The following is a 19,208-nucleotide window of genomic DNA, read 5'->3' on the forward strand; positions in this document are numbered from 1 at the left end:
ATACAGGAGACCAGACCAGATGATCACAATGGTCCCTTCTGGCCTTGGAATCTATGAAACCTCAAAGGTATCTAGGCTCCTAAATCCCATTGATTTCAGTGGAAGTGAAGCTCCCCAATACCTTTTGAGGCTCTGGGCCTCGATGCCTTAATGTCGGCCAGTTCAGTCACTGTTGCAAAGGCGATTAGACATATGCTGCCTAATTCATAATTGGTAATTGGGATGGAGGGAGAATTTACCACTTATAAATGGCAGATGAGCAAACACATCGATCCTGTCACGCTTCACTAATGCAGAGACACACACCCAATTTAGCTGCAAATTTCTCATTGCTAATCCTACCTGTCAGTGTCTCTCCTTTCCTTCATATCCTTGCCTTTTCCCCCCTCCTCCTTTCTTTCCTTTTCTCCTTCATTCTTCCCAGTACTTGCAACCCTGTGGCCTCTTCCAGCATTAAAGTCCCACAGCACCCCTGTCTCCTTCACAGTCACTATTGTTATCCTGACTTTCCAAGTTGTCAGTGACTAGAGAAGTAAAAACTCCTGGGTCTCCCATGTGTGTCTCTGCCGAAGACAAGGGATGTGTGGGAAACCTCTGCAGCATCTCACGATGGAGGAATATTACACCCCCTTCCCCGCTATGCTGTGGGTCTCAGTACTAAATGATCAGGGTCTCTGTTACACTCTCTGCCCTTCCAGGTGCTGCTAGAGTGCATCTTCTTTCAGAACGTACGTTGCTATATCCTGAAAATTCTCTGGCTCCGTGGGACGCCCTTCTAGAGGAGCAAGCAGCACTGTCAGTATTAACAGCCCTGGCCTTTGAAACATCCTCTAGTCTTCCAAGGGATTTCCTGCTGTTTGGGGTGAACTTCACTGAACAATGCTGAGTTCCTGTACAATAGGCTGTGCACATCCTTGTGAGAAAGGTGGGATTTTAAGGGGTCAGGACCATTTAACCTTTGCAGCCCTCCGGTGGGGTGCATAAGTGACCTTATCTCTAGTTTATGGGGGGGGGGGCGGGAAATGGAGGTACAGAGGTGAACTGACTTGAATTGGCTACACTGGGAATCTCTGTCAGAGCTAGGATTAGCACGCAATAGCTCCTGGCTCCTAGCCCTGTGCTCAGACCATTAGGCCAGGCTGCCTCCCTGCGAGTGGCTCAGTACTTGTTTCATGGCTTTAGATGTATGTTAGTGGGAGAGATGGGAAGTCACAATAGCTTGGTCCAAGGGCATTTATTCTTTACAGTTTCCAGATTTTTTTCCTCCCAGGTTGGAGGAGGGGCCATGAAGGGGTCTCTTGCTTCCTTTGTGCTACCACCCACCCCAACGACACCCCTTGTGCACTGCCTCTGCTCTCAGCGTGTGCGTGCTGCCTCTGTGACACTGCTTAAAGAGTTGTCCGGAGATTAGCAGTCTGAGGGGATTAAACAAGCCACCAGGGAGCTCTGAGCTCTTTGCAGCAGGCCCTGCTCTGCATTTCCTTATGTCATGCAACTCCACTAGCATCTGGATCATACTGAGGGTAGGTGCTGGCAGAATTTGGCCCAGTGGTTCTGTGCTAATCTGTTCCCAGCAGCAAATCTGGGACCTTCTTAAACTGCTCTGCCAGTCAGGAAACAGCCCTTCTACATTGCCCCCTTACCTGGGGGACAGAGGTCTGCTCTAACTCTGCTGTCATCGGAGTTAAAGAGCAAAATCCCCCCCCTGTGGGCCTGGGAAGAGGGGTGGGACTGTGGTACAGAAGGGTGCAGAGACTCTGACAAAGTTGAGCTCCAGAGCCAAATCCCAATGTCAGATAGTTACAGGTCAAAATTCCAGACCACCTGGCCTGGGTAACCTGCATCCAGCACAGACCAATACCTGACACTGCTGCCGAGCATGGAAAACATTCCAAGATGCTTGGAAAACTGCAATGCTGCCCTTCACAGGGTGGGAGTCCTTCCCCAACCCAACCTCCAGCTCCACACATGAATTAGCCCTTGTCAGCAGAGCGCAGTGTCCAGTGATCAGAGTAAGGAGCCCTGGGGTCTATCCCCAACTCTCTCTCTGGGCTGCAGCAAGGTACCATTTCTCCAAAACAATATCAATACACAGAGTTTGGCAGGACCTGGGTTTTTCCATTCCCCAGGATATTCCAGGATTTAAAAAAAAAAAATTCCAAAATGGAACAAAAACAAGTTGAAATTTCCTGCAAAACAAAACTTGGAAGAAAGTTTTGTTTCAGGCCAAACAAAACATTTTTATTTTGACAATCAAATTATTTTGTTCCAAATTCAACCTTCCTTAACCTTTCTTTAAAAAAGAGGTAGAGACCAATGAATTTCACTTAGAAATGAAAAATCAGTACTTTTCATTCCAAAAAATGTTAAAATCGGAGGTTTCTACCAAATTGGAATGCTTCATTTGGGACTTTTTAAATGAAATGTTGTCAGAATGGACACATCTTTACAACATTTCAATGTAGGCATAAATAGCATGTTTTGTTTTCAACATTTTTTTGTTTGTTTGTTTTAGGTACCAGGTGGGTGAGGAAACATCTTTCACCGGCAGAAGTTGAGCCAATAAAAAAGATAAGTGTTTGAGCTACACGGAGCTCTTCTTCAGCTCCAAGAAAGATACTCCATGTACTTTTGTTGTCTCTTTTTGACAAGTTTCCAGCTAGGTCTACTTTCAGAGCCTCAGGTGATAGGCAAAGTATTAGTTTCACAAACAGCTAGGGAGCTATTGCCATTTGAAACAGGTCTGGGCCTGGCATGAGCCAGGGTATATACAGAGGAGAATGCAGTCAAAGCGCCTTCTGTATGTTTTGAGAGAGAGAAATTCTGACCCTGTGTCCAGCCTGCAAACTCCCAGCTCTCCCCTTTCAAAGGGCTGGCACAGTATGCTGTGTATCGGCATTCCCCAGAACGAAGGGAGAGCGCGAAAGGTGAGGGCAGGAATGGAAAAATAAAACGCATGGAGGGCAAGGTGTTTTGGTTGGCTGTGCTACTCCCCAAACAATGTGATGGCTACAAGCTGAGGCTCTCCGAGGCTTTGTTAATAAACAGGCACTCCTTAATTCCTCTGATCCAAAGGCGTTCCACGCATGGGAACACGGTACTGAATCGTAAATAGCCCCCTCAGGGTCACGAGCAAGGCTGGGGCTGCGTTTCAGTAGCCTCTGTGCCCATCAGTTAGGGGAGGTGAAGGGGCCAGGGTGAGATTTGACCCGCTTCTGCAGCAATAGACAAATGTAGCCAGGGACCCCTGCAGCCAGCATCATGCGTCCGCATTGCCCTGGCTCTGCCTGTACAGACCAGACCAGCACCCTCATTGCCTGATGAAAGGGACTTGCAGGATAAGTGCTGGACCCTGCAAAATGAGCATCCCTCAGGATCAGCCCCTGAAACAGGAACCATCCTGCCTTCAACGGGATCCTAGTAGATGGAGACTGTCCTCCTGCAAGAGTAGGATCTTCTAGTCCCTCTGATAAACGGTGCATTGGATATGGGACACGGCTTTGGCTTGAGGCATTGTGTCCGGCTGGTGAGAAGCTAAGCTGGCTTTGCTGCAGGGGTTTTAGCACAGGGCTGTCGATCTCCCTCAGGAAGAATTTCTTCCAGCTCAGGAGCTCCCTCTTGTGTCAATAGCAAGTTGTTATACTCGGCTCCCCGAGCTGGCATTCCTCAGTAAATCCGAACTATTGCATGTGTTTCAAATGATTTAAGGGCGAAGGGGGTTCCAGGATAGCTAGCCCCAGCCTGTTAGGGATGGAAATAATAGTGTTGCCTTCTAAATGAGCCCAGAGGGCTGTTTAAGATGCCAGCATCTCCCCAACTCAGCTGCATTTGAAATGCACAAACAGCAGTATTACGGTAGTGTCCCGAGGCCCCAGCTGAGATTTGGGCCCCGCCGGGCTAGGTGCTGTGTATACACGTGGTAAGGGCCGCTCTCTCTTCTCCGAAGAACTTACAAGACACAGGGGAGGAAAGGCAACAGGCACCAAGGGGAGGTGACTTGCTCAAGACAGCAGTTGAGCGGGGAACAGAACGCAGGTGTCCTGATGCCCTGATCACGGGATCACGTTTCCTCTGCACCGTGCTGTATAGTAACCCCCCCACCCCCCTGGTTTACAATACACTATGCAGAGTACTGTGGGTCACTGCTCCAGAACATCATGCTAGTGGTCTTAAGGTCACCTGCCTCAGGCATGCATGTTATAGGGTTAGTGTGTCAAGTGCATTGCATGTCTACAGGGCTAGATAGTGGTAAAGTATTGATGATTTATTATCTGAATGGCAACACCTGCTTCCAAGTGGGAGGTCACAGAGGGTTCAGCAGTGTGTCCGCTAAGGGATTTGGCTAAAATCACCCCCGTTGCTCCCTGGGTTTGGCGAGTGCTAGGTCAGACAGGGCTCCAGGCAGTGGCTAGCTCCAAGCAGGGGTCTGTGATTCTGTGTCACTGGCTCCTGGCCCACAGCGGATCTTCCACTTTCCCTGCAGCAGCAGGGAATTCGAGTGCAGCTGAGGGCCAGGAGATGCAGTGCTGAGGAGAGCCTGAATCCTGCCTGCAGGAGGGCTGGGCGCTTTCATGCCCCTGTTGTGCAGGGGCACCCTAAGAGATCTGCCCCACTGGGGTTGTAAGCCTCTCCCCACTCAGGTACGTCAGCTGTGACTCTGGTTTGCTCACCTACGGCGCTCTCTGCTTCTGGATTTCTCTAGCCTCTTCTCTGTGCTGGGTGTCCCCATCCCACACTTGGCGTGGGATGTCGAGGCAGGACGTGGGCTCTCCCTGGGGCCCCCAGGATGGGTGGGGCGTTGTCCCCTGGGTGGGGCCAAGCATGCTATTGTTGGGGAGGGCAGTGATCTCTCAGGCAGGGTGCCCAGGAAGCAGGCCCTGGGCTGGCTCCCTTGATTAGCTCCACTCTGGCAGGCATGGCCCCTATGTGCCCACTCCTGGCCCCGCAGAGCCTCCACTCTTCTCGGGTAGTGATAGGGGGTGGGGGCAGTGCCATAAACAGGAAAGTGCAAGTTCCCTGCATCCTTTGATGTGTCAGCAGATTTTCCCCATAATCATGCATACCACTGCCAAGCTGCAGGTGGGCGAGTCGTGCCCCCCCCCCCTGCCGGGATCAGGGTTTATTAATGTCTACAGGGGGGAGGATGTTAGTCACGGCTCCCACGGAGCCTAAACAGCAGCCTCTCCTCTTGCCACAGGGACAGAAGGATCCTTTGAGCTCGTGAAGTGTCCTCAAAATACTTCAGAGGCGTTGAGGCAGCAGCTCCCTGTTAGTCACACTTGGCACGAGGGCTGTGTTCCAGAGCCCACTGCAGGAGCTGATGTTCCACGGAGCCGTGCGACAGGAGCTGCGAGGGCTGCCAGAGCACGGTACCCACTGCTGGGCAAGGACTGTGGGATCGAAACTCCTCCAGCTGGCCCTGCCCCTTCAGCAGTCTGCATGTCTGCCTTGTCTAAAACTAAACGAACTTACAGCCTGTGGGGCTGGTAGATCAGTATCATTATCCACAGGTGGGGGAAACCGAGGCAGGAGGAGATTAGCAACCTGGCCAAGGACACATGGTGGGTTTGTGGCAGGGCAGGGAACATAACCCAGCTCTGCTGATGTCTAGGTGTTCAGGCAGCGCAGTGCAGCTCAGCCTATGCAGCCCATGGCAGTGAGCCTCCGAGCCTGGGTCATGTGGAAAATAGCTACGCAGACGTTGTGGTTTGGGCTCTGATACTTCGTCTTGGCTTCAGACCTTCAGCTCCAGCCTGAGCCATCTACTCCGTCACCATGAGCCTGAATCTGGGATGGCTCCGTGGTTTGAGCATTGGCCTGCTTAACCCAATCCTTGAGGGGGGCCCCTTAGGGATCTGGGACAAAATCAGTACTTGGTCCTGCTAGTGAAGGCAGGGGGCTGGACTCGATGACCTTTCCGGGTCCCTTCCAGTTCTAGGAGATTGGTATATCTCCATATATTAAAATCTGGGCTTGGAGACTCTCTGCTGCTCGCTGTGTAGACGTACCCTTCCAGCGTAGGTTGTTCTCAGCACTGGGCTAGAAGAATTCTTTAGTATGACAGGGCTGGGCAGCATTAGACTTTTATCAGTGAAGGTCAAACTGCCGGACAACAAATGTACCATCAGGCCAAGTAAGAGAAATGCAGCTTGAGAACTTAGGGTTGGACTGAGGGATATTTACTTTGTCTGTTTTGATGTGATGTTGACAGCTTGTGCTTTAATGGTTATGAACTTTTCTCTCTTTCTCTTCCCACCTCCCCAATAACTTCCCACAGCTGTGAAAATTTTAAATCAGTAAAAATGGAAAAAAAGCTTAATACAGTGATGTTTGCAAAAGTTATTTAAAAAAATGGAACCTACTCCAGTCTATATATGATCAGGCTGGAGACTTAGCTAGATGAATGGGATGCAACTGAACCAAGCGGACAGGAATAGGGCAGTACCCCTTGGAATAACTGGATCTGTGAGTGGTGCTCTCTGTGTTTAGGAGGCAGCCGGAGCACCAGTCTATACATCGTTAGGTCGGGCATGTTTGTATGTAATTGGTAAACATGGCGACTACTTGGGATTCAACTGTGCCCCTATGGTTCCTTCAGGCTGTTGTGTAAAGAGCAAAAGGCCCAGCAGGGATAATTTGGTCTGGGCAGGAGGGAAGTCTCCCCTCCCCTCGGGAAATCCCAGCCTAGTAGATCACATGGTAGGGAATGCCCCCCGCCCCATCCTTTGATACTATGTAAACTGGACTAGTTGAAGCGGTGCAGTTCCTGCAGTAGGCAACAGCCCTGACTGTCTTGAGAGAGCGAGAGGGAGCTGCTCTAAGGATTAGAGGACAACATTGTACCTGGGAAGCCCTGGATTGCGGACGGGTTGTGCATGTGGGTCAGGGGCTGCCTTATCTGACAATGGCGCGGGTTATATTTACCCACCTTGTAGGTGCAAAGGCCCATTTCAGTGCCAAATGCTATTGGGAGCCCCTCTAATGGGGCTCCTCCGGGTCCAACATCCTCAAGTCCATGACATTTACATGAGATTTAAGATGAGACGTTTTTAAGGACTTTTTTAGCATCAAATTTTAAACAATACAGACAACCTAACTGTCTGTGTCGGAAGGGGGCAGCTTAGCAGCCTCAGCAGTGGGGGCCAAACACGTGGGGTGCCTGTGCCCCCTCAGGTTTGAATGCTGAAGGGCTCCTTGGGGAGGGGAGTACCATGCAGCTTAGTGTCTGAACCTGAGTTCCTCCCACAACACCCTGGTTTCAGGGACAGCGGAGGGCCCCCAGGGGAGTCAAGCTGTATTTACTCGCCACCCCTGAAAACCTGCACCGCATGGACCCTCTGGTCCTTGCTTGAAGAAACACAGGGGATGATTGGTCACATTTTTGTCCCCAGTTTCCCATCCCTGCCCTTGTACCGCACCTCACCTGGTTGCCATGCTCCACCCCATTTTTGGGGTGCTGTATGAGTTTGCACAGGAATCTAATGGTTTGTCAGAGTCATCACCACCTGGGGCGTTGTAGCTGTTACTGTGCTGTGTACCATGGCTATGCTGAACTTCATGATGGCAGCAAGGGGGGTGGGGGATTCTGCTCCTCCTACTCTAAAAGCTCAGGCAGCTGCAGAGGGGGGAACTACCCATTCGTTAACATTATAGGGCATGTGACACACACATAAGTGAGGTCACTGCAATATTGAGTCATTTATAATCTCTCTGGGAGAGAACATCCTAGCTTCTCTACCTGCTGGCATTTCCCAGGAATGCTTTGGATCTCTCCACCCCTTTCCCTGCCCTGGATTTGGTGCCCGTAGCACTACCCATGGTCAGCATTTCAGATGGCTGAGATCAGGACCCCACCAAGACTGTGCAGTGGCAGCTGGCTATCCAGCAGGATGGGGGAGGGTTTAATAGGAAAGGAGAAAAGAGGCATGAGGCGGTGCTGTCTCTGCCCATTTAAACGCATGGGACTTTCTCTGGGCCCACTGGAGATGTTCCTGAGCATTTCACCCATGGCCTGGCTGGGGCTGGCCTGCATGACCCCTCAGCTGGGGAAAGCAGAGCTGCCTTGGTGGATGGCTTGGAAACAGCTTGCACTTGAAAACGTGACCCGAAACTCTCCCGGATGTGCGGCTGCCACCGGTCACAAGCGAGACCCCGCTGGAAGGGGAAGTCCTCCTGCAGGGCTTGCTGCCACTAAGCTACGATCCCAGCATCACCACCTCCTTGTGTGCTGCAGGCTCCTCCCCTCTGCAGAATAGGCCCCTTCTTTCCTGCAGGGGCAGCTGGGAGTATCAGGGACTGTCTGGGGGAGCAGGGCATTGATTCTGAGGAGGCCCCATCAGAGCAGGGGGCTGGAAGAGGGGGCCCAAAGGGCTGTGCTAGCAGCTTGCCAGGAGCCGGAGGGCACCAACAGTGCACACTCCATAAGCCATAATGAATGAGTGCCTGCAGCCCTGTCTCCCATCGGCCCTGGCTGCTGTGACTTTGGGCATCTTTCTGTACCTCAGTTTCCCTGTCTGTGTAAAGGGAGGGTAATGATACTTACCCTCTTTTGCAAAGCGCTTTGAGATCTATGGAGGAAAAGTGCCAGTGAAGAAGAGCGAGGTGGAGTTATTAACTGACGGCACGGCTACAGTCTTGCCTTAAAGCTGTGACTTCCCAGATAGCAAACCCCATGTGCAAGGGAGAATAACATCTACCCTCTCTGCCCAAAGCTCTTCACAGATTGCTGTATCTACACGTGGTGCCGCCATCTCTGGGGTGATGGGAAGCAGCCAGCCAACAAATGGCAAGGGGGCAGTTCCGGGCAAAGACACTTGGTCTAATCCCTGGATCTTTGATGTCTATGCTTAGCAGACAGGATGTTGGTATGCGAGGCCTCATCTGAATAAGCCTCATAGTAAAATGCTTGGTTTACCTGCTCTACCTAGGAGGTCTCCTTGCACCCTGCAGAGGTTTGAACCCCTGACTCAAAGGCACCTAGGAGATAATCAGCGAGTGGTCAGTCTGATACAGCGCCATGGGCTTCTCACAAGTTAAGGCTGCTTACGCCAGAGCCGAAGCCGGCCCCTTGGTGTATCGTACCTGCTGTTGAGCCCAAGCTATCTGCCCCTTCCCAGCAGCACTCCCAATGGTCCCGCTACAGCACCCCACCACTGAGAAAGGGCCATCTCCTCTCTGGTTCCCATAGCAATCGGGCAGCAGCTGCCTCTGCTCTTTAATTAGATTTTCTGTCCCCGGCACTTGTCAGGGAACGAGCTGAAATCTTGACTTGGCCTGAGCCACAAGAGGGAGCCCTGGCTCATGGCGTGGAAATGCGGCTAAGCAGACAGGCGGCCCAGAGTAAGGGTTAGCTGGTAATAATCGGTCCGCAGCAGGGATGCTGGAACAATGTGTATAGCGGGGGTGCTGAGAGCCATTGAACCAAGCTGTAAACCCTGTCTGTGATGGGAACCACTTCCAGCCAGCAGCACCCCTAGTTCCAGCAGGGTAGAGGATTGGCCAGTGATGGGAGCCAGTGGAGGAGGCTGGGTGGGCCTAGGGAGGTAGAGCACAGGTGAAATCACCTCCCTGGGGAGCATGGGAGCACGTTGCAGTATCTGGATTTGCACATGGGGCTGGAGCAGACAGAACTGGGAGGTGAGCACATGGGCCTGGTGTTTGGGATTGGCTATTTATAGCCAGGCTGGGGGCAGAGAGGGGACGACACCTGCAACGTTGCAGTGGGAGTGCAGCAGGGCTTGCTCTGCTCTTGGCAGTGTTGGAAGGAAAATGGATTTGTTTGCAGAGACACTGCTTTGCGGGCCTGGGTCCCGGCTGCTAGCATTGCCTGAGCCTGGAGACCCCCTCACCCCCTCTACCTCTGACCCATCCCTTCGCCAGCCGGAACCACAGCCAGACATCACCCTACAGAGAGAGAGAGAGAGAGGGTTTAACACTGTGCAGGCCCGTGTCGTTGGGCGCTAACAAGGAGCATATCAGGGCAAGGATCTGCTTTCATTTGAAGTCCCTTCCCTCCTGACTTTGTCTCTCTTTCGATCAGGGCCCATATCTCCAGTGGGCGAAGGGGAATGGGTTGGCTTCGCACCCGGCAGGTTGGCCTGATCTCTCCCTCCTTGCCAGCTGTGTCTCTGTGCTAGAGTCCAGATCAGCCCGCGAGGTGAGAGGCCACTCCTGCCCTGAGCCGTTCGGTAAGGCTGTCCCTGGATGCCAGGTGAGATGAGAGTAGACCCTCTTTCCCTTGAGCTTTTTTATAGCGATGGGGCCCAGATCATCACCCCATGCCCAAGTCAGACGGGCAGGAGTCTGGCTTCCCTGTAGAGCTGAGTTCCACCCACCCTGTTGCCCTGGCTGATACAGCCACGGGACAGGGGCCTGGATTCAGTTCTGTCTCCTGCCTCCCCAGCCCAGGTCCCTTGGCACCATCCTCATGCCTGGCGGTGCTGTCAGAAGCACCGAAAGCCCAGCTGGGTTCTCATTCCTGCAGTTGAATCTGTGGCACCTGTGATAAAGCAACTGACCGACTGGGTCTGGAACTGCCCAGAGAAGGATGGGCTAGTGATTTAAGCTCAGATCTGGGAGTCAGGACTCCTGGGTTCTATTCCCAGCTTTTCCCTTGACTTGCTATGTGACTTTGGGCAAGTCTCTGTGCCTCAGTTTCCCCCCATGTGACCTAGGGATAATGATCCTGACCTACCTCACGGTGGAGTTGGGAGTTGGTTCAGGTTTCCAAACTGCTTACAGATTCTCCGAAAGAGGGGGGTTAAAGATGTGCAGGGAATTATCCAGGGTGTAACCAACCCCCTACCATGACATATCACTCATTTCTCTGACCAGCCCTGCCCTGGGCTCTGCTCAGTCCCTTCCTGAAGGACACGGCAAGGTTTAGACTCTGTTAAATAGCTCGAGCTCTCTGCCTTTTCCTTTCTCCTACGTGAAAACCGCTCACAATCTCCTGAGGGGCAGGGGTAACTTTGCTGCAGATGGGAGGCTGCTGTGGAGTTTGCACTGCTAAGGTCTGACCCGATGGGAGCAGAAGAGGAGAGAGCAGTGTGTGAGTGAGCGGGCGAGTGTGCACAGAGGTGTCCCGGTGTGTGAAGGCGTGTGCATGCGTGCTGCGGACCTGTCTGCGTGAGCACAGTCGTGCGTTGGGAGGGAATTCTCTGGCGTGGGGCATGTCATTTCTCTCTTGGGTCCTCTCCTTGGGGAGGGAATAGCAGGGGACCATCCCTCCCCACCCAGGCAGGTGGGACACTTTCCCAGGCTGATCTGCAGACAGCCATGTGTGTCTCCCACCCACCCTTGTACCAGAGAGAAGCAAAGGAACACGACTTCGGGAGCGCCTGCCCCCTCTTCTCTCTCTCAGCTGGTGCTCTGCAGGCAGGCAAACAGCCTGTCCACAACCCCCTCTCGTCAGCCTCCCACTCCTTGTGCGAGGCTGGGCTGCAGGCCAGCATTGCCGCAGTTCACTGGGGGGGTGACCGCGGCGACCTACGGCACTGTGCTGCCACCACCGGTATGGAGCCCACCAAAGCACTTTCTCCCCCAGGCCAGGCTGGGCAGAGGAGGGGACATCTGTCTCATGGTCTGAGTGCCCTTTATGAACAGGAATAATAGTAATAATACCACCTGGCTCTTCTATAGCGCCATTCCGCCATAGATCTCAAAGCACTTTACAAAGGTCAGTAGCATTATCCCCATTTTACAGAGGGGGAACTGAGGCACAGTCAAGTGCAGTGACTTGCCCAAGGCCACTCAGCAAATCAGCTGTGGAACAGTACACCTGACTGCCAGTTCATCCCACCCTAACCACTACCCTGTGCCCCTTCCCTGTGCTGAGATTAGAGCCCAGGGCTCTAACCACTACCCTGTACTTCCTCAGTGCTAGGACTGGAACCCAGGACTTCTGACACCCGGTGCCCTGCTCTAACCACTAGTCCACATGGAGCATAAGAAAAGCTGTAAATATATGTCCAACAGGATGTCTCAGAAAGCTTGAGAGATTTCCAGGCCAAAGGGTTCTGAAAGCATTGGAGCACTGGAACAGGCACAGCTCTGCTGTTCACTTTCTCTCCCATTACTGCTGCATTTGAAGTTTCTTTTCCCTTTTAAAATCCATTCGAAGGGCAGCAGCTCAGCTCCCATCCCATGTGAGTACCACCTGCCTCCTAATCCCTTGCACAGCGGCTTTCATAACAAGGCATGTTACAAATCAGCATCTGAAATGCAGCCAGGTCTGGGGTGTATGGTGATAACAAGCCGGCCCTCTGCACACCAGTGCTGGCAGGAGGGTAATTTTGGCCAAGTGCGCTGAAGCAAATCCCTGCACTTGTGGTCCTGTTCATTCTGTAATGCCCACAACACCCCCCCACCCCTTTATAAAAAATGTTTTATCTGCCGAGGAGTTGGTTCACTGCTTTTCATGGATGAAGGGCTCGGCTAATACTACTGGGAATAGTAACATTCAGTGCATACCAGCCATGGCTTTCACGGGCTCTACAAAGGAGGATAAGTATAATTTTACAGCTGGGGAAACTGAGGCATGGTGAGACCAAGTGACTTGCCCAAGGGCACATAGGTGGTCAGTGGCAGAGCTAGAATTAGAACACAGCTCTCCCACGTCCTAGGGGAGTGCCCTACTCACCCTCCCCCCTCGCACTAGGCCTGCCAAGCCGCCGCCTCTGCTCAACGTATGCGTTTGTGCCGGAGAAGAGCATGTTGGCACCTCTGCTCATGGGGCCTGTGCGTTCATATCACTCCCTCTCTGCCTCCCTGGGCCTCTCTGTCAGCTCCAATCCCACTGCAGGCAGTGGCGCTGAAAGGGTGCCTGCAGGTCCCAGGTGTCGGTCTGACACCGACAAGGCGATTGCTGGCACTGGCTGATTCTCGGGTGCCTGAAGCCCTGTGAGCAGCTGTCTGGGGGCTGAGGGAAGGCCATACTGGGGGATGGAGGGGAGAGAGAGGAGAAGCAGATCGGACGTGAGAGGGGCAGGGGCATACAGCTATGCCAGGAGAGGCAGGCACAGGGACTGGCATGTGGCCAGTTCCCTTTCATTCGCTGAGTCCTCAGGCTCAGACCTCATTGCACCACCCATAAATGACCTGCCATGGCCATGCCCCGCTTCCAGTGCCACGGCTGCTCCCACTCACTCAGCGTGCGGCCGTTCAGCCACCTCGAGAGGAGCCAGCCCAGAGGAACTGCAGCGCACACCATTCTTTTCTCCAGCTTGGTTCCTCTGAGTCCTCGGCCTCTGCTGCTTTGCCTGGGGGCTTTGCCTTCTGGCCAGCCAGTGTAAACAGGGAGCAAAGCACTGGGACCCTGAATGCCTGGATTCTGTTCCCAGCGCTAGCCCGGAGGTGTGGGTCTAGCGGTTAAAGTATACGCCACTGGGTCTCAGGACTCCGGGATTCTGAACCCAGCCCAAGGAAGGCGGTTTAGTGGTTAGAGCACAGCACCGGGCCTCGGCCCTCCCAGCCCTAGGAAGGGGAAGGGTGGGCTAGCGGTTAGAACTTGGCAGCGGAGCTCTGGGGTTTGCAGTGAGCAGCTTTCAGGCAGGCAAATGACTGGTAGGGAGTATGGGTTAGCGCAAGGGGGAAATTAGGACTCGTGTTCCCCGCTCTGCCACTGACTTATGGTGTGACCCTGGGCAAGTCTCTTAACTCTTTCATGCTACAATAATCTACTCTGCTTTCAAAGCAGCCCCTCCCCACCAGGACTGCCTTTCCCTCAGGGGTTCTTCTGGCTAGATATAGAATCACAGAAAGGACTGGAAGGGACCTCGAGAACTCATTGAGTCTACCCCCTGCGCTGAGGCAGGACAAGTAAAGCTAGACCATCCCTGACAGGTGTTTGGCCAACCTGTTCTTAACACCTTCCAATGGTGGGGATTCCACAGCCTCCCTTCCAGAGCCTAACTACATCTCCCTTAGTGCAGATTGAGCCCTTTACTTCTTGCCCTACCTTCAGTGGACAGGCAGGATCTGAACGTAAGCAATTCCCCCTCCTCCCCCCACCCCTTGCTATGCCGAGGTCTGAGAGTCAGCTCATCAGCACATTAAAAACTCATCTCACACCGCCCTTAACCAGGGTTGCTGAATTCTTGTTAGATGCTGGAATTATACAACTCCCCCCGTTGAGGAGGGAAGTGGATAAAGGCGCTCACAAAAATCGCCTCCTTTCAGAGATGATAAGGCCGAGGAGACCGAGAGGAGGGAATCTGGCAGCCATTCAGGGAATTTATTAACAAAAGTCACAGCCCCAGGACAGAAGGCAGAGATTCAATTAACTCAGCAGTGCGGGCCGGATCCCGCTGTCAGTGCCACTGCTGTGAATCCTGAGTACGTCTGATGTATGAGGCGTTTGACTGCAGAATCTGGCCCAGGGATTTCACTGCATACAGGGGCAGACTCTTAAAGCACAGGCCATCACCCTGCTTTGCTTCTTGGCCCTCAGATCCCCAGTTCCACCTGCCTGTACCACTCAGGGTTTGACGCTGAAGAAGCTGTCCCCAAGTGGCCAGTGTCGGGGGACCAGCATGACCCGCTGGGATGAGAGTGAGTATGAAATGTTACCTGGTGGTTTTAAAAAACAATAGTGATGAATGTGAAATAGCGACCAGCCCCATGTCCTACATGCAGAAAGGGCTCCAGGGAGCCATTGTAGCTGCAGGGTGAATTCCTGGCCTGTGCAGATCTGATAAGCCTGCATAGGATGCTGTCTCCCTCTCACGGTGACCCCAGTCGCTGTGATTCTCTGCCAGCAGGCCTGAGCCCCGCTGATGACCTCCTGTAGGTCTGTGGCCACGGTTCATTAGCACCATGGAAACACGCGAGTGGCTGTGGGATGAAAACTACCCCTCGCTCTGCCGTTCCTGAGCTTGAATAGTCCATGCTCATCCCCTGAGCTGGAGTTTGTGGATCAGTGAAAACTCAGCCCGGGAGTGCCCCGTGCAGGGGGTCCGCTGCACCTTCTCTGAGTGAATGTCGCCAGGGCCGCCCAGAGGGGAGGGGGCAAATGGGGCAATTTGCCCCAGGCCCTGGGCCCTCCATGAGAGTTTTTCGGGGACGCTGGAGCAGGGTCCTTCACTCACTCTGGGGACCCCGGAAAACTCTCATGGGCCCAGGCCCCCGGAGCTTCTTCTGCTCCGGGTCTTCGGCGGCAATTCGGTGGCAGGGGGTCCCTGCCGCCGAAGACCCCAGACCCCCTAAATATTCTAGGCGGTCCTGAACGTCGCCGCCTGTGAACTTGGCCACAGCAAAGCTCATTACGCTGCAGCAGCATGAAAGCCCCAGCTCATCTTGGGACATCTCTGGGTGCAAGCTGCAACCTCCACTCCACAGCTGTCCCGGGGTGGGGGAGTGGGATGGAGCCTGCTCTGCAGGGCTGCACCGTATGTTTCCGTTCTTCCTTGCCTGTTTACCTTTCCCCACTGAACGGCCAGGGCCCTAGGTGTGGCCTCATTCAGGGAAGAGAAGCCCCAGCGGGAGTATTGAGTGCAGCTCATCAGCAGGATCTGGGCCCTACAGGGGAGAGGTCTCACTTGACAGCTTTCAGATTTGAAAAATCAAAGCTACTTTGGAGGAAGAGGAGTTGTGATGGGGCACGGCCCTGCCCCAATCAGGAAGAAGCTAATGAGCTCTGGGCCCAGCCAGGACAGACGAGACACACCTGCAGTGCCTGCCCCACTTAGAGGAAGAAAGCTTAAAAGGGGCATTGTCAGAGCAAGCAGGTGACAACCAGGGGAAGGGTTGCTGTGCCACAGAGTTGGTGAACTCTTTGAAAGAGCTGCTGGGAGGACCTACTAGGCCAGGTACAAGCCAATTGCAGCAGAGCAGAGTTGAAGATGAGCCCTGACCTGGTGTCTCGCTGTACTTACCTTTCATAAACAAGCCAGGCTTCTATAGACCTTTGCACCCCTTGCTTATGAGTGTGCCCATAATTGGAAGGGATTTTGATGGGGAAAGGTCTCTGAACCTACCCACATGTGACCTAAAAAAGCCCAGCCTATCCCTGGGGTGAAAACTTAAGTATCTACCCGTTTTAGGGTTTTGCTTTGCTGCACACCCCTGTTGTAGCTGGGTCAATGCTGTGTGAGTTAGGCTGCCACTAACCCAATCCCTGAAGGAGTTCATGGTGCCTCTGGCTCTTCCCCTGCAGCATGGTGCAGAGAGGTCTGCCGGTGTCTCCTTTTTGGGGAAGGAGAGCAATAGAGGTGGTGAATCTCCTTCTTGGAGGCGGGGGAGAGAGGAACCTTTAGCAGCGAGGAAGGGAAGTGGCATCCCATTCAGAGGGCTGTGGAGAGGTTTAGATAGTGAACACTTGCAGGGATAATAAATAGTAGCAGGCCTGGTGCCTTTTGTTTTGAGCGATTCCCATTTAATTCTGGTAAACAATTTCTTTTCTTTGCCAAGTCTCTGCTCAAAGTGACGTTTTAGAGATGGTGCCAAAAATCTCTCCCCAGAAGCTGCAGTGATTAGTCCTGAGTGGGGATTTCTCACCAGCTGTGCGGATGCTGTCTCTCCCCAACCTCCTGTGTCTCAGGAATTGTCTGGTATTTGTCCCCCTTGCACTTTGCACTCAGTGGTGTGCATGCACACACACACACTAATGTGTTTTGCAGTCAGTCCCAGCCCCTTTGTGCTAGGTGCTGTACATACATATGAGGGACAGAACGTGCCACCAGGTGCATTCAATTGAAATAGTCAAGACGCACGAAGGATTATTGCATTTTACAGATGAACTGACTTACCCCAGGATGTCAGTGGCAGAGCTGGCAATTGAATCCAGATTTCCTAGGTGCTTAACCACAAGTTCATCCTTCCTCTTATGCTCAGATGTGCACACACGGTCATGGGTCCAGCAGGGGTTAATGTTATGACACTGCAGTCTCCTTCTCTGTTGCATGGCCACTAGTACTCCAGGTACAGAAACACACATGGAAAAAGCTCATTTAAAAAAAAATTCTCCTATAGTATGGAGATGAGCATAGGAGAGTGGGTGCCAGGACTCCTGGGTTCTATTTCTAGCTCTGTCACTAATGGCCTTAGGCAAGTCAGTTCTCTCTGTGCCTCAATTTCCCCTTTTGGCAACATGAGGACAATGATGGTTTGCTGAGCCCCTGGGATGAAAAACAGTGTTAAAAAGTGGGAAGTAAAACTGGCCTCAAAGCGGGTGGAATCACTGAGCTGACAGGGGCTGGAACATAGCAGGGGAGCGTGGGGGCGTGAGCCGGAGAGGGATGGAGGAGAGTGAGTTATTTATGGAGGTGACTTAAGCACAGGCAAAGGGAACAGAGGGCAATCCAGCAGTGCTGGATGGATTCCAAGGCGAGGGAGCTTAGCAGCTGTGCGTCTGAGCGCGCAAGCTTTGCTTTCCAATTACGGCGCCAGACAAAGAGCCTGCGCTCAGCGCCTGCCGTGTCTGTCTCCAAACCCAAACCCACCCGCCAAAATAGAAAGAGAAACGAATCTGCATCAGCAGAGGGGATAAAAATATCCCAGCTCTGCTTCTCCGCGTCGGCCCGGTTTCTGGTGAGTCAGTGCTTTTGGGGGCGCGTTCACACACACACGCACCCCAGCAGCTGGGCCGTGAGTAATGGAGGAGCCAGCAAGGCGGTGTGTAGGCCCACAGGACGCGCAGCTGCCTTGCCCTCCACCTTCCACGCTCTCCTTTTCCCTCGGATCTGCCTCATCTCCTGAGTCATAGACTTCCACCTCTGCGCGGGTGCCAGCAGCTGCAGGCTGGAAGTGCTCCTGCCCAGCGGGAGGCAACTACCTGGCATTGCTGCAGAAGGCCGGCTGCCCTCAGCAGGCCAGCGAGGGCCAGCCCCCCTGTGAGGATGAGAAGCAGGGTTCGGCCCTAGCAAGTGCCTGTGAGGGTTGGTGGGCTGAGCCCTGCACGGGGTTGTGCCCGTCCCCACCCTGTCCTCGCCCTGCTGTCAGTCAGAGCCCAGAGATGCTGAGTCCAGCGGGTGGCCCGTGGAGTCCTCTGCAGGGCAGACCCTGAGCACCAGGCACAGAGAAAAAGCCCTGCCTCTGGCCAGTTGGGGAAGCCCATGCAAGATTTGGGAGTGTGCTCTGTTAACAGCTTTAGGCTAGGGCAGGGGCGGGCAAACTTTTTGGCCTGAGGGGCCCCATCGGGTTTCTGAAATTGTATAGAGGACCAGTCAGTCCCCAAACAGTCAGGCATGTCCTGCCCCCTATCTAACCCCCCCTGCTTCTTGCCCCCTGGTACTCCTGCCCCCTCCAGCCCCCCTGTTCCCTGACCGCTCCCAGACCACCTGCCCCTGTCTGTTCCCTGCTGCCCTGTCCAACCCCTCCTCTCATTCTTGCCTGCCCCCCCCCATGTACCCCATCCCCATTCAACCCTCCTGTCCCCCACCCCCTGACCACAACCCTGAACTGCCCTGCCCCCTTACTGCACTTCCTGGAGCACTGGTGGCTGGCGGCGCTACAGCCGTGCCACCCAGAGCACCAGGACAGGCAGCCACGCCTCCTGGCTAGAGCCAGCCATGCACCGCGCAGCACAGAGCACCGGGTCAGGCGGCCGTGCCGCCTGGCTAGAGCCAGCCATGCACCCTGCAGCACAGAGCACCGGGTCAGGCGGCCGTGCCGCCCGGCTGGAGCCAGCCATGCACCCCGCAGCACAGAGCACCGGGTCAGGCGGCCGTGCCGCCTGGCTAGAGCCAGCCATGCACCCCGCAGCACAGAGCACTGGGTCAGGCTGCAGCTTTGCAGCTGCACTGCCCGGCAAGAGCTTGCAGCCCTGCTGCCCAGAATATTGCACCAGTGGTGAAGTAAGCTGTGGGGGAAGGGGAGCAGCAGGGGAGGTGCCGGGGACTAGCCTCCTGGACCAGGAGCTCAGGGGCTGGCAGGAGGGTCTCGCGGGCCATAGTTTGCCCACCTCTGGGCTAGGGGCTTTGCAGAGGGGTGGGCTATGCCTGGGCCTGAAACCAGCCCTGGCTGAGGAGTGGGGGTGGGGGCTGCACTGCGCGGAGAGCTTGGGCAGACGCTGTAGCAGAGTGTATCCAGCTTGCCTCAGCTCGCTCCCTCCTTTTCTCTCTCCCCGTTCGTCTCCATCTCTAGCTGAACTCCTTTCTTCTCTTGCCTTTCTTCTCTGTCCCTGCAGACAGTCCTTCCCTTCCTCCCAGTTCCATGCTTTTCCCCTCCTCTGGCTCTCTCTCAGGCCAGGTCTAAGTTGGGCATGCTTTGCT

General features: G+C 54.0%; 1 long non-coding RNA gene across 6 annotated transcripts in view; it reads left to right on the top strand.

Moving 5' to 3' along the window:
• LOC123354795 overlaps positions 1-19,208 on the top strand; it is a 60,347-nt gene that overhangs the window by 15,073 nt on the left and 26,066 nt on the right. For 4 of the 6 annotated variants that reach the window (XR_006574880.1, XR_006574882.1, XR_006574884.1 and 1 more), the window contains 3 exons: positions 699-925; positions 2,516-4,640; positions 5,198-5,369. This is a non-coding gene — a long non-coding RNA (uncharacterized LOC123354795). Of the gene's footprint in view, positions 1-698; positions 926-2,515; positions 4,641-5,197; positions 5,370-14,449; positions 14,551-19,208 lie in introns of all 6 variants that reach the window. The other 2 variants (XR_006574881.1, XR_006574885.1) reach the window with 2 other exon arrangements.

This window comes from Mauremys mutica, chromosome 22 (genome assembly GCF_020497125.1).
Source record: "Mauremys mutica isolate MM-2020 ecotype Southern chromosome 22, ASM2049712v1, whole genome shotgun sequence".
NCBI classification, from domain to species: domain Eukaryota; kingdom Metazoa; phylum Chordata; order Testudines; family Geoemydidae; genus Mauremys; species Mauremys mutica.